The sequence below is a fragment of the Oncorhynchus tshawytscha genome, linkage group LG21 (genome assembly GCF_018296145.1).
Source record: "Oncorhynchus tshawytscha isolate Ot180627B linkage group LG21, Otsh_v2.0, whole genome shotgun sequence".
In the NCBI taxonomy this organism is placed as follows: Eukaryota; Metazoa; Chordata; class Actinopteri; order Salmoniformes; family Salmonidae; genus Oncorhynchus; species Oncorhynchus tshawytscha.
Window position 1 is genome coordinate 10,082,659 of NC_056449.1, and position 14,327 is coordinate 10,096,985.

Consider the following 14,327-nt stretch of genomic DNA (forward strand, 5'->3'; position numbering starts at 1 on the left):
GTCAGACAATATTCTTCAATTGTGCGTATAATTAATTTTTTTTTTTTTTTACTAACGAGCAACAGCATCACTGCAGCAGACGAGAATTACTGTCTGTTTATTAATCCTAACGATATCACATCAGTTTGCATCTTGTGCGCGGCAACTCCTACGTCACTGTTGTTGCCAAGCATATCAAGCAGTAGCCGACAGTGAGCAGCGGTTCATTTAGCTGGCATCTTTAAGCATTTATCTGTCACATTAGCAACATTTCGAAAAACAGACTATGTCAAGGATTGTATGCCATCTATAAATACATATTTGGGAAATATGTGAGGGTCAATTTCCAAAAGAAAACAAAAGACTGTGTTCTCTCTCTCTAAAACAATATAATGCCCAAATTTTGTTAACACATTGCAGAGAACAGACAGATCGAACAACTCCTCAACATTTGGTCACTCCATAGGCTAAAGATACAAGGGATGCCTGTAGGTATAGCATCACTGCTCCCAATGCATCACATAGTGGGTGTAAATGAGGGCTGGGGGAATTGGGTTTCATGACTAAACAAGCTGTGTGATTGTGAACCAGAGGATGAGAGGCAGTGTGTGACTGTTAGAGCATCATGTCATTGAAAGCCATGTCCATGACCCAGTCAGTCATTAGATGGAGGGACTGTCCATGACTCCTTCAAAAATAAACAAAACCAACACTCAGAACATTACTAACTTCCCCTTTTCACAGAGGGCCAATGACCTTTAGTGGTGTTTCATATGTCTGTTGGAGCTAATGGAGAGAGGTGCATTTTTTCACTGCTGCAGAAGAGTCACTTGTTGTGTTTTCATTGCACCGGTGAGGCTCAGCTCTGAGGCATTATATTATGTCCAAATTGCACCTTGGGTAGTGGGTACGGCCCAGTACATCACTGGGTCCAAGCTTCCTGCCATCCAGGACCTCTAGAGGAAAGGAAGACTCCAGCCACCCTAGACTGTTCTCTGCTACTGCACGGCAAGTGGTACCGGAGCGTCAAATCTAGGTACAAGAGGCTTCTTAACAGCTTCTACCCCCGAGCCATAAGCCTGCTGAACAGCTGATCAAATGGCTACCTGGACAATTTGCAATGATCCCCCCCCCTTTTTTTTTTACACTGCTGCTATTCACTGTTTATTTTTTATGCATAGTCACTTTACCCCTACCTACATGAACATATTACCCAAATTACCTCAACTAACCGGTACCCCCTGTATATAGCCTCGTTTTATTTTAGTTTATTTAGTAAATAGTTTTCTTAACTCCTATTTTTCTTAACTGCATTGTTGGTTAAGGGCCTGGAAGTAAGCGTTTCACGGTAAGTTCTACACCTGTTGCATTCGGCGCATGTGACAAATAAAATGTGATTTGATTTGATTTGTTATGCCCCCTGGAATGTAACCCTCTCAATTGTGCTGGGACGCAAAGACAACATGCAACATGTTATGTCCCTCCTGTAGCGGTCTGTGAGGAATGCCTGAAATGGAGGCTTCTTTTTTTCCCCAGCAGCCCAAGCATGTCTTTGCTCATTGTGTTCCAGTGTGAGCAGGGCCGGGCCACGGCTGCTGACACACACAGTCCATGGTGTAATCTCTTTAACCCACCACTGTCATCAGCAGACAAGGCGTGACCACCCAGCACTCTCTCTGCTCCATCTCAATTAGCCAATAGAGTGTCCTGAGGCTAGCCACTTCTGGGTTTATGTGTCTTACTTGGTGTCGTATTCGTGGCTGCATACATAAATACATTTTCTCAGGCACACCCACCGACTCACTTACTCACCTATACACGTGTGACACGCACGCACACCTGCACTGAGGAGCTACAACTCACTTCACCTTTGAGCTTCAACTCTCAGGTCTAAATGGACTGTAGCAATAGCTTCTTCCTCTCTGGAAAAGGTTATTTCAAATGAATATCCTGAACACTAAAGTGTAATGGGTTGTTTACTTGTGTTTTAGAATAAATAACACACTTAATGTGTGACTAAGTTGAATAGACTTGAGTTTAGGAAATCATTTAGTCACTCCTTAAAGGTCCAATGCAGCTGTTTTTACCTCAATATAATTTCTGGGTAACAATTAAGTAGCTTACTGTTCAATGGTTAAAAAGGGTCAAAAACTCAAATGGCCTCTTAGCAAAGGGACATTTCTCAAGCAAGAATTTTGCTAGAACTGCCTGGGAGTTGTTTGTGTGGGGAGGGGGTAACTGAAAATGATCTTTTATTGGGAAAGAGGTTTGGAACTCTCCTTCTTATTGGTCTGTTAACTAATTTACCGCATGGTGATGTCACCATAGAAGGCAAAACACCATCTCACCAAAACAGGCTGAAATTTCAGGCAGTCTTTTCAAACATATCTTAAACTAAAAGGGCATTATTATAATTTTCACAATTTCACAGCCTTATTCCAACCTCATAGTGTGGAAATATATATAAAAACATAGGTAATCACGTTTTTGACTGCACTGGGCCTTTAAGCAAAATATGCATTTCATATAAGGGTTATTAACCAATGAAACTCAAAGTTATAATTAACATATGTCACACAAAAAAGGCATTAGAGAAAAAGCATTTCAAATGAACATACCATTTCTTTTTTCTCCCTGGAGGTCATTTTAAAACAATAATCCCTTACTTTTAGTATGGATGATTTAAAAAACAGCCATAAGAACACATTTGGTATATGGTGCATTAAGTGAAGAATTACACTGCATTATAAGATCACGACCATTGAAAGCTAATTTCGATTAAGTTTTAATTAAGCAGAACGTTTCTATAAATATGCTCATTGCTTCTGAGCTAGTGAGTCAAGCCGGGGTTTCTAACAACCCATTGTTTTAGAATGAGGACCTAACATGACTACTTCCATGTTTGTTCAGAGCAGATTCTGTAGTTGACAATTTCCTCAATTGAAAAAAAACATTTAGATTATAATCTGTTGTAATCTCTGTCATCTCAGTTGACCCTATGGGCAAATCATATCCAGCCATCTCTTCTCTGGACAAACTGTAGCCCTGTATCTGTGGTGGTCTATTAGTCTTGTGGATGCCTTCACTATATGTGTAATGTGGTGAATACTATGCCGTCAGCACAAAAGATGTGTGCTGAGACGGAGAGGTAAGTACAGTCAGAGCCATAGAGAGTGTATATGACTCTGGGTAAGGTATGCTTAATGTCGTTGTTCTAACCTAGGCTGCTGGCTTTATAACACAATACCCTGTCTGTCTGCAGGCTGATGATGCCTCCTTGTTTAGTGATGTTGCCACCTGTAAAACACATTTTATGAACCACCTCTGTCTACTCTGCATTATCGTTTTAAAGACTCTTATTGCCTGCTTCATGGTTAATTACAGCACTCATTATTTCCCATGTATCTTTTGAATCATTGGCATGTTCTACAGTTCTCCCAAAACAATAGAAACTTTCACCTTTATTGTTTCGGAGAAAGTGCTGAATCGTCACTTTCTTGCTTCGCGTCATGCCCCAGCACGTGGCTGCTTTTTGTTTTAGCCATAATTGAGATACCACTAATCTAGCCCCTTTAAAAAAAAAGAAACAGTCTCTTTGTCAAGCCTTCATTAGTTTAAGATAGTATTGTGAGAATGCAAAATTAATTTGCAGAGTGTATCTTTAATTAATTAAATAAACCCAATGTTGTAATATGATTAATACCATGAAGTTGTTATCTGTATTTTCCCCAAAAATAAATGTGGAATAGGAATACCTTGTGCATTAATTGCAGAAATGGATGCTTTTACAGTAGCCAAAGGTGGCTGAGGTAATTACAAAATGTAATTTAACAAATCTTTAAGAGAGAAACAAACAAGAATAAATTGATATATTAATCATTAGCGTCATTATGCCTAATCTATGCATAATTTGGGTGAAAATGACAAATCTCTGTTGCACGCCAAGCATTTGATAATGGAGATAGTGACCATACATTTTGTCTCAGTCATGGTCTCATTAAAAAAGGGCACAATTTAATTAAGAGTTAGCCATCGCCCTCCAAATACATTAATTACCTTGAGCGTGACGAGATGATTTTGGGGGATTACTGATGATTTTATTACAGCCATTGTTCTGTGCGGAGCCCAAAGTAAGGTGTGGAAGTGGGCGTGTTGACAAGATAATGGATGGGCTGGCCTCAGAAGAGGGTGCTGCTGGTGGTCACCTTGTCTGTGGTAAGGAGGGATGAGCTTAGCTCAATTTGAGAGGTGAAACAGAGGATTGTGCTCCCTGCTGGACCTCCAGAGGTAGCAACATATCAACTCACAAATTAACCAGGGTCTATTTAAGCAATAAAGCCAGAGGCGTTGTGCTACATGGCCAATATACCACGGCTAAGGGCTGTTCTTATGCACGATGCAACGCAGAGTGACTGGATGTAGCCCTTAGCTGTGCTATATTGGCCATATACCACAAACGCCCAAGGTGCCTTATTGCTGTTATAAACTAGTTACCAACACAATTAGAACAGTAAACAAATAATTTTGCATCATACCGTGATATATTTAAACAATAATACTCGAGGGCTTGTGGTATATGGCCAATATAACCGGGCTAAGGGCTGTTCTTAAGCACAACACAATGTGGAGTGCCTGGATACAGCCCTTAGCCATGGTATATTGGCCATACAGTGCATTCGGAAACTATTCAGATTTAGGTTACAGTCTTATTCTAAAATTTATTAAAATGTTTGTTTTTCCCTCATCAATGTATGCACAATACCCCATAATCACAAAGCAAAAACTGTTTTTTCGAAATTTTGCTTTGACATGCACTGTCAACTGTGGAACCTTATATAGACAGGTGTGTGCCTTTCCAAATCATGTCCAATCAATTGAATTTACCATAGGCGGACTCCAATCAAGTTGTAGAAACATCAAGGATGATCAACTTAACAGGATGCACCTGATGGCAATTTCTAATCTCATAGCAAAGGGTCTGAATACTTAAGTAAATCAGGTAATCATTTTTGAAATTTTTCATAAATTTGCAAAAATGTCTGAACACCTGTTCACTTTGTCATAATGGTATATTGTATGTAGATTAGTGAGGATTTTCATTTATTTAATCCATTTTAGAATAATAATGTAGTGTAACAAAATGTGGAAAAAGTCAAGGAGTCTGAACACTTTCCTAAGGCGCTGTATATAACAAACCCAGAGGTGCCTTATTGGTATTATAAACTGGTTACCAATGTAATTAGAACGGTAAAAATAAATGTTTTGTCATACCCGTGGTATATGGTCTACTATACAATGGCTGTCAGCCAGTCAGCATTCAGGGCTCGAACCACCCAGTTTATCATGTCTGATATACCATGGCTTTAAGCCAATCAGCATCCAGGACCCAAACTACAGAGTTTATAAAAACATTTGGTAACATGTACAACACAAGCAATAGCACATGAACGTGTGCATAGTCAACACCACAGGAGGTTGGTGGCACCTTAATTGGGGAGCACGGGCTCGTGGTAATGGCTGGAGTGGAATAGGTGGACTAGTATCAAATACATCAAACATGGTTTCCATGTGTATGATGCCATTCCATTCGCGCCGTTCCAGATATTATTATGAGCTGTCCTCCCCTCAGCAGCCTCCTGTGGTCTACATATGCAGAAAACATCATCTGGAATGAGGACAAATGTTTTGAGGTGGTTTCAACATGGAACCTATATTAGAAAATACAGCTACCTCCTCAAAAAGACACTTCCCACCACACGAGCATTAAATCAGAACTGACACCATTCTGGAAAATAAACAGACAGTATGGCATCACACTTACAGGACGTTAGGTTCTGAACATTACTGACCGAGGGTAATATGCTTTTAGCAGTACTAACAATATAGGAATAGACTTAATAATGTATCTATGGTCCAGTCATGGAAGCTTTAATACTGATGGTTTGTCATGGTGCAGGTTGTGGCCTGTGTTTACACTACGTTCAGAGAGCCGGTGCCTTTCACTTGTACAGGGGATCATTTTTTAAAACATTTATTTTATTTTTTCTTTAACCTTTATTTAACGAGGCAAGTCAGTTAAGAAGAAATTCTTATTTACAATGATGGCCAAACCCTAACCCGGACGATGCTGGGCCTACCCCGGCCAAACCCTAACCCGGACGATGCTGGGCCTACCCCGGCCAAACCCCTAACCCGGACGATGCTGGGCCTACCCCGGCCAACCCTAACCCGGACGATGCTGGGCCTACCCCGGCCAACCCTAACCCGGACGATGCTGGGCCTACCCCGGCCAAACCCCTAACCCGGACGATGCTGGGCCTACCCCAGCCAACCCTAACCCGGATGATGCTGGGAAAATTGTGCACCGCCCTAGCTGACTCCCAATCACGGCCGGTTGTGATACAGCCTGGAATCAAACCAGAGTCTGTAGTGACGCTTCTAGCACTGAGATGCAGTGCCTTAGACCACTGCACCACTCGGAAGCCCTAAAATTAAATGAAGGGGATCTCAGTCAGAATGACACACACAGTTGAAGTCAGAAGTTTACATACACTTAGGTTGGAGTGATTAAAACTTGTTTTTCAACCACTCTACACATTTCTTGTTAACAAACTATAGTTTTGGCAAGTCTGTTAGGACATCTACTTTGTGCATGACAAGACATTTTTCCAACAATTGTTTACAGACAGATTATTTCACTTATAATTCATTGTATCATAATTCCAGTGGGTCAGAAGTTTACATGCACAGTCAACTTAGTGTCTTTTAAACAGCTTGGAAAATTCCAGAAAATGATGTCATGACTTTAGAAGCTTCGAATAGGCTAATGGACATCATTTGAGTCAATTGGAGGTGTACCTGTGGATGCATTTCAAGGCCTACCTTCACAATCAATGCCTCTTTGCTTGACATCATGGGAAAATCAAAAGAAATCAGCCAACGCCTCAGAAAAAAAATTGTAGACCTCCACAAGTCTGGTTCATCCTTGGTAGCAATTTCCAAATGCCTGAAGGTACCACGTTTATCAATACAAACAATAGGAAGCAAGTATAAACACCATGAGACCACGCATCCGTCATACTGCTTAGGAAGGAGACACGTTCTATCTCCAAGAGATGAACGTACTTTGGTGCAAAAAGTGCAAATCAATCCCAGAACAACAGCAAAGGACCTTGTGAAGATGCTGGAGGAAACAAGTACAAAAGTATCTATATCCACAGTAAAAAGAGTCCTATATCGACATAACATGAAAGGCCAAAGCCACTGCTCCAAAACCGCCATAAAAAAGCCAGACTACGGTTTGCAACTGCACATGGGGACAAAGATGGTACTTTTTGGAGAAATGTCCTCTGGTCTGATGAAACAAAAATAGAACTGTTTGGCCATAATGACCATCGTTATGTTTGGAGGAAAAAGGGTGAGGCTTGCAAGCCAAAGAACACCACCCCAACCGTGAAGCATGGGGGTGGCAGCATCATGTTGTGGATAGAGGGAGGAAAATTATGTGGAGGAAATTCCTCCCATCATGAGGGAGGAAAATTATGTGGATATATTGAAGTAACATCTCAAGACATAAGTCAGGAAGTTAAAGCTTGGTCGCAAAAGGGTCTTCCAAATGGACAATGACCCCAAGCATACTTTAAGTTGTGGCAAAATGGCTTAAGGACAACAAAGTCAAGGTATTGGAGTGGCCATCACAAAGCCCTTACCTCAGTCCTATAAAAGATTTGTGGGAAGAACTGTAAAAGTGTGTACGAGCAAGGAGGCCTACAAACCTGACTCAGTTACACCAGGTCTGTCAGGAGGAATGGGCGAAATTCACACAACTTATTGTGGGAAGCTTGTGGAAGGCTACCTGAAATGTTTGGCCCAAGTTAAACAATTTAAAGGCAATGCTACCAAATACTAACTGAGGGTATGTAAACTTCTGACCCACTGGGAATGTGATGAATGAAATAGAAGTAGAGAAATAGAATTCTCTACTATTATTCTGACATTTCACTTTCTTAAAATAAAGTGGTGATCGATCCTAACTGACCTAAAACAGGGAATTTGTACTAGGATTAAAGGAATTGTGAAAAACTGAGTTTAAATGTATTTGGCTAAGGTGTATGCAAACTTCCGACTTCAACTGTACTTTGCGCATACGACAGTGCTGACTTGAATCATAGTGCCCGCACACAAGTGTCCCACAACAGGGGTGAGATGAGGACAGCTCAATGCCTCGGAGACTGACATGTCAATGGCAGATACAAGCTGCTGCTCCAGTGGAGAGGAGATGTCTCACAGACTCACTCCACTCCTCACTGACAGCAACGCAGTGACACTTAGCTACCGCCAACTGGAGCGCTCTCACTTTATATATTTTATTTGCAGTCAGCAAGCTGTATTGTGTCTGTATTTGTATTTATATATCACCAACTTGCCATTAGTTTGAGCTCTGATCTAAAGCAACACACCTGCTCTGAAAGCCATACTTATCACATTACTTCTTCTGTTGGCCGTGTCCACCATGTGACTTGAATTTTTGCCCTACAATTTTTACCAACTTTGTCACTCAATAGACACACAATACACAATGATGGCATCAGGACCAACAGATAATACCTTTACAGAGAATTAGATATCTGTAGTCATATGATATTTTTGGCAGACAGGACGTGACAATGTTTCCATGATTTATCGTACAGTAAATGCATTCCTACTCGATGAGTAGGAATGTGAGGATTTGCAAATAAAAGCATTGTGAAACATGAAGGCCAAAAACGTGTTGCCCTTAGCTTTACTGCCACCTCGGAACTACATAGAGCTATAGAGAACCGAACTCAGAGAACAGAACGGAGCGACACACACCAGCTCTCTCTACACCACCCTCCCACTTCCCTCCCTCACAACTCCCAACCACCACTAGCTCACGCACAGACACTCACCCAGCTCTGACTGGCCCCCGGGCTCCTGCTCTCCGATTCCTGTGTGAGGTGTCACACCTTCAGGGGCTCCCAGACGACAGGGCCAGAGGCAGGGGGAGGGGAACCTGGGATGAGGATGGGTTCGCAGAGAGGACTGACGAGGGGGTGGCTTTCCCAGCCCCATGCAGACCCCAGCGGCTGGGCTGAGACAGGGACTAGAGGGACGGCTGCTCCTGCCTCCCTGATCCTGCCTGCAGCACAGAGAATGAGAGAGAGAGAGAGAGAGCCAGGCAGGCGCCAGTGGTGTTGCGGTGCATGCCGCAGCCAAGCCCTCCCTGCTCTGGGACCCATCTCATTCAGCCAAGATTGCTTCATACAAAAGTTGACAATACACCAGTGAAAGCCATTGTTGATATTCAACATTTTTTAAATAGCTGAGCAGAATGGACAACATGGCAGGCCCTAAAACTTGGAAAGGGAAACTGACCTGGAGCTTCCCGGTTTGAAAAGGGCTGCCTTGGAGCGGGAGAAAGGAGAGGGTTTCTGTGGGAAAAGGGAGCGCTGGTGTGAAAAGAGCACAAAAACAAAATGTCTCCTATCCCAGGAGAATGGACTACAATGCTCGTTGTGTGGCCGTGAATGGACAATACCCTTACTGGGTCAAAAGCATATTAATATTCAACAGATTGTATTAAGAGAAACAATGCAATCCAGTGCTATTTGATCCACTGTAATACTGGATAATGCATTTCTGGATTTCTAAGACATACTCATGTCATCTGAGCAGGTTAACTAAGTACAAATACATTAGTGATCATCTGAGTTCAAACTATAAAAACCATTTGGGGACAGAAACAGAATTTACAGCAATGCCATTAGAAGCTGATCTAGCCCTAATGTCCATAGAGATAGTGACAGTCAGGGCCATCCATCCACTTCTAGGATGTTGTTCTGATGATCCTGCGTGACACGTGCTGACAGCTAATGATGTTCTGTTTCCAGTCTTTGTCACTGTGACAACCCTGCAGATTGATATAGACATTTAAGAAGCCTTTAACCGCCCATCTCTCAGAGCATGAGCGCCCAATGGGGCTTTGGACTAACATGCTAGCAATCGATAAGGCAGTCAGTGTAATGCTTGATTGTGTGTTTCTCTCTCTGTGTGTGTGTGTGTGTGTGTGTGTGTGTGTGTGTGTGTGTGTGTGTGTGTGTGTGTGTGTGTGTGTGTGTGTGTGTGTGTGTGTGTGTGTGTGTGTGTGTGTGTGTGTGTGTGTGTGTGAGAGGTAGGCTGTGTGTGTGTGTTGGGGGTGAGGGGAGGCTCATAGCCTTGAGCCTTGTCCCAGTGTTAAGTTTCATCTTCCCCGTATCTCTAGGTTGGAGTGAAGTGCGAGAGGAGGACACTCAAAGCTCCCAGTCTACCTGGGATTAATGAAGATTACAATGACCCTAAAGGAAACCACTTTACTTCCTGTGACCCCTTCCCTTTCCCTGTGTGCTTTATACAGCCAATACAACACAAACCTACAACATGGCCACAAGTATGTGGACACCCCTTCAAATGAGTGGATTTGGCTATTTCAGCCACACCCGTTGCTGTCAGGTGTATAAAATCAAGCACACAACCATGCAACGTCCATAGAGAAACATTGGCAGTAGAATGGCCTTACTGAAGAGCTCAGTGACTGTCAACATGGCACCGTCATAGGATGCCAGCTTTCCAACAAGTCAGTTCGTCAAATTTCTGCCCTGCTAGAGCTGCCTTGGTCAACTGTAAGTGCTGTTATTGTGAAGTGGAAACGTCTAGGAGCAACAACAGCTTAGCCGCGAAGTGGTAGGCCACACAAGCTCAGAGAATGGGACCGCTGAGTGCTGAAGCGCATAGCTTCTGTCCTCCGTTACAACACTCACTACTGAGTTCCATACTGACTCTGGAAACTTCCGCACAAGAACTGTTCGTCGGGAGCTTCATGAAATGGTTTTCCATGGCCGGGCAGCCTCACACAAGGCTAATATCAACATGCACAATGCCAAGTGTCGGCTGTAGTAGTGTAAAGCTCACCGCCATTGGACTCTGGAGCAGTGGAAATGCGTTCTAGAGTGATGAATCACACTTCACTATCTGGCAGTCCGACAGCGAATCTGGGTTTGGCGGATGACAGGAGAACGCTACCTGCCCCAATTTTTAGTGCCAACTGTAAAGTTTGGTGGAGGATAAATAATGGTCTAGGGCTGTCTTTCATGGTTCGGGCTAGGCCTTAGTTCCAGTGGAGTGAAATCTTAGCATACAATGACATTCTCGAGGATTCTGTACTTCCAACTTTGTGGCAACAGTTTGGGGAAGGCCCTTTCCTGTTTCAGCATGACAATGCTCCCGTGCACAACGCGATGTCCATACAAAAAAGGTCTGTCAAGATCGGTGTGGAAGAACTTGACTGGCCTGCACAGAGCCCTGACCTCAACCCCATTGAACACCTTTGAGATGAATAGGAACGCTGACTGTGAGCCAGGCTTAATCACCCAACATCAGTGCCCAACCTCACTAATGCTCTTGTGTCTGAATGAAAGAAAGTCCCTGCAGCAATGTTTCAACATCTAGTGGAAAGCCTTCCCATCTAGTGGAAAGCCCCGCCTCCAACACTCTACTCAACAAACTGGATGCAGTCTATCACAGTGCCATCCGTTTTGTCACCAAAGCCCCATACACTACCCACCATTGCGACCTGTACGCTCTCGTTGGTTGGCCCTCGCTTCATACTCGTCGCCAAATCCACTGGCTACAGGTTATCTACAAGTCTCTGCTAGGTAAATCCCCGCCTTATCTCAGCTCACTGGTCACCATAGCAGAACCCACTCGTAGCACGCGCTCCAGCAGGTATATCTCACTGGTCACCCTCAAAGCCAATTCCTCTTTTGGTCGTCTTTCCTTCCAGTTCTCTGCTGCCCATGACTGGAACGAATTGAATAAATCTCTGAAGCTGGAGACTCACATCTTCCTCACTAGCTTTAAGCACCATCTGTCAGAGCAGCTTACAGATCCCTGCACCTGTACATAGCCCATCTGTAAACAGCCCATCTATCTACCTACCTCATCCCCATACTGGTATTTATTTATTTATTTATTTTGCTCCTTTGCACCCCAGTATCTATACTGCTGATCTACCATTCCAGTGTTTAATTGCTATATTGTAATCACTTCGCCACCATGGCCTATTTATTTCCTTAACTTACCTCATTTGCACTCACTGTATATAGACTTTTTGTTGTCTTTTGTTCTACTGTATTATTGACTGTATGTTTTGTTTATTCCATGTGTAACTCTGTGTTGTTGTATGTGTCGAATTGCTACGCTTTATCTTGGCCAGGTCGCAGTTGCAAATGAGAACTTGTTCTCAACTAGCCTACCTGGTTAAATAGAGGTGAAATAAAAAAATAAAAAATAAAAAAGTGTGGAGGCTGTTATAGCAGCAAAGGGTGTACCAACTCCATATTAATGCCCATGATTTTGGAATGAGATGTTTGGAATAAGATGTTTTTACTCCTTCCCAACATAGCCCCCAATGCAATACACTGAATATGAAATACAGGTGTCCACATACTTTTGGTGATGTAGTATATATATATATATATATATATATATATATATATATATATATATATATATATATATATATATATATATATATATATATATATATATATATATATATATATATATATATATATATATATATATATATATATATATATATGTATGTATGTATGTATGTGTGTGTGTGTGTGTGTGTGTGTGTGTGTGTGTGTGTGTGCTGAGGGGGCTTTATCAACAACATGGAACAGGACCAGTCGTGGCCCATTGACATTAGAGAAGGTGATGTGGAGATTATAATTATATTGATCAGGGAGAAATTACAGCTCTTAGAGGAGAGGCTGGGCCCATATAATCTTACAGGTGTGTCAGCGCCCAGCCGGTAGAGCGAGAGAGAGAGAGAGAGAGAGAGAGAGAGAGAGAGAGAGAGAAAGCAAGGCAAACAACCTGCGGTGTCTTTACTGGAAGTTCCACATCAGTGACACCATCACATACTATTAGATGCCATAAAGCTCTCATTTTACTCTAGCATTACACCCCTTCCCCGCCTCCCCACTGCCGCCCTCCCGCCTCCCCACTGCCCCCCTCCCTCTCCTGCTGGGCTGGATGGCGGAGCCTGGTGGGAAAACGACATTCAATCCGCCGCCGCCTCATTCAGGCCAAATTGGCAAATGACAGCTCTCCGCCTCTAGGATTTAGGGAAGTGAAAGGTACCACTGCCACCGTCCGCCTGAGCCATGGGGAACAGGGGAGCTGATGGTGGGGGCGGTACGTTCGATGGGTGAGGCGAGGGGGCTGGAACTCCCCTGTCTCTTCCCCATGTCTGTTCCCTAGTTCTGGTGTGCAGGTAGAGAGAAGAGAAAAGGGGACCAGAATGCCTGCTCATCAGATCTTCCCTGTGACTGGAGGTAAAAAGCTTACACACCAACCAGCCCCACTATCTGAGCTTACACACTGCTGATAGAAAAGCCCTTGGCCTTACAGCAGACCAGAGCAGGGAGAGGACAGAGAGAGTTATTCTTAAAATAAACACACGCTTACACAGCACAGACCTGTGTGGCCAGCTTTTCTTTAAGGACTGGAAAAATTAGCCCTTTCATGGCTGTAGTTTGGAGGGGATATGAGTTCCTGGGTATTTAAAACAAAATCTTAACCCTCAGCTAACAATGAAGACAAGAAGGCAGGCAAGAAAGCGTAGCACACGCGGACTTTGCACACACGTGCTAACAAAAGGAGGCCTTTTCCTTCACATTGGAGCATTTTGCCATGACACACAGAAACAGAGCCAGAACATATTGTGTTGGACACTGACTGTCCCCTGTCTGAATGGTACTCTTACTGCTAATGAAGTGCTAATGGCAGTCCCCCTGCAGAGAATACTAATTAATGTTGCTGGGTGAGTACTGAATGTACTCCACCATGTCCTAATGAGCAGAGGCAGGAGGCAGGTTTGTCTTCACCATGTTCCAGGCGGGTAAAGAAGGAGGTCCATGTTGGGGTTTGGGGAGTGTTGGGTAAAGATGGGGGGGGGACTGTAGGTGTCGAGGGGGCCAGCACAGTGGAGCCTCAGTCAACCACATGGATATAGAACGGTGACGACGCTGCTGTATCTGATGGGAAAATATAGGACAAGGCCGGCCTTTAGATAATGAACGCAGCAACATACAGCTCTGTAGCTCCGTAACGTCACAAAGACTTCCGCCTGGTACAAGATACTAACATGCTTACCGGCAGTAAATCGCTACACTTCACCTATTACAATATTGCTTTTCTCAAGGACATTTGGATTTGTAAAGGTCCAAAACCTTTTCCTTATGCGTTAAATAAAAGCACTCACAACCTTATCGCCTCGT

General features: G+C 43.2%; 1 long non-coding RNA gene across 1 annotated transcript in view; it reads right to left on the minus strand.

Annotated features, from left to right (window-relative positions):
- LOC121840365 overlaps window positions 1-9,214 on the minus strand; it is a 72,068-nt gene extending 62,854 nt beyond the window's left edge. Inside the window, exon 1 of the long non-coding RNA XR_006079552.1 lies at window positions 8,910-9,214. This is a non-coding gene — a long non-coding RNA (uncharacterized LOC121840365). The remainder of the gene's footprint in view (window positions 1-8,909) is intronic.
- Window positions 9,215-14,327: the final 5,113 nt, after the last annotated feature.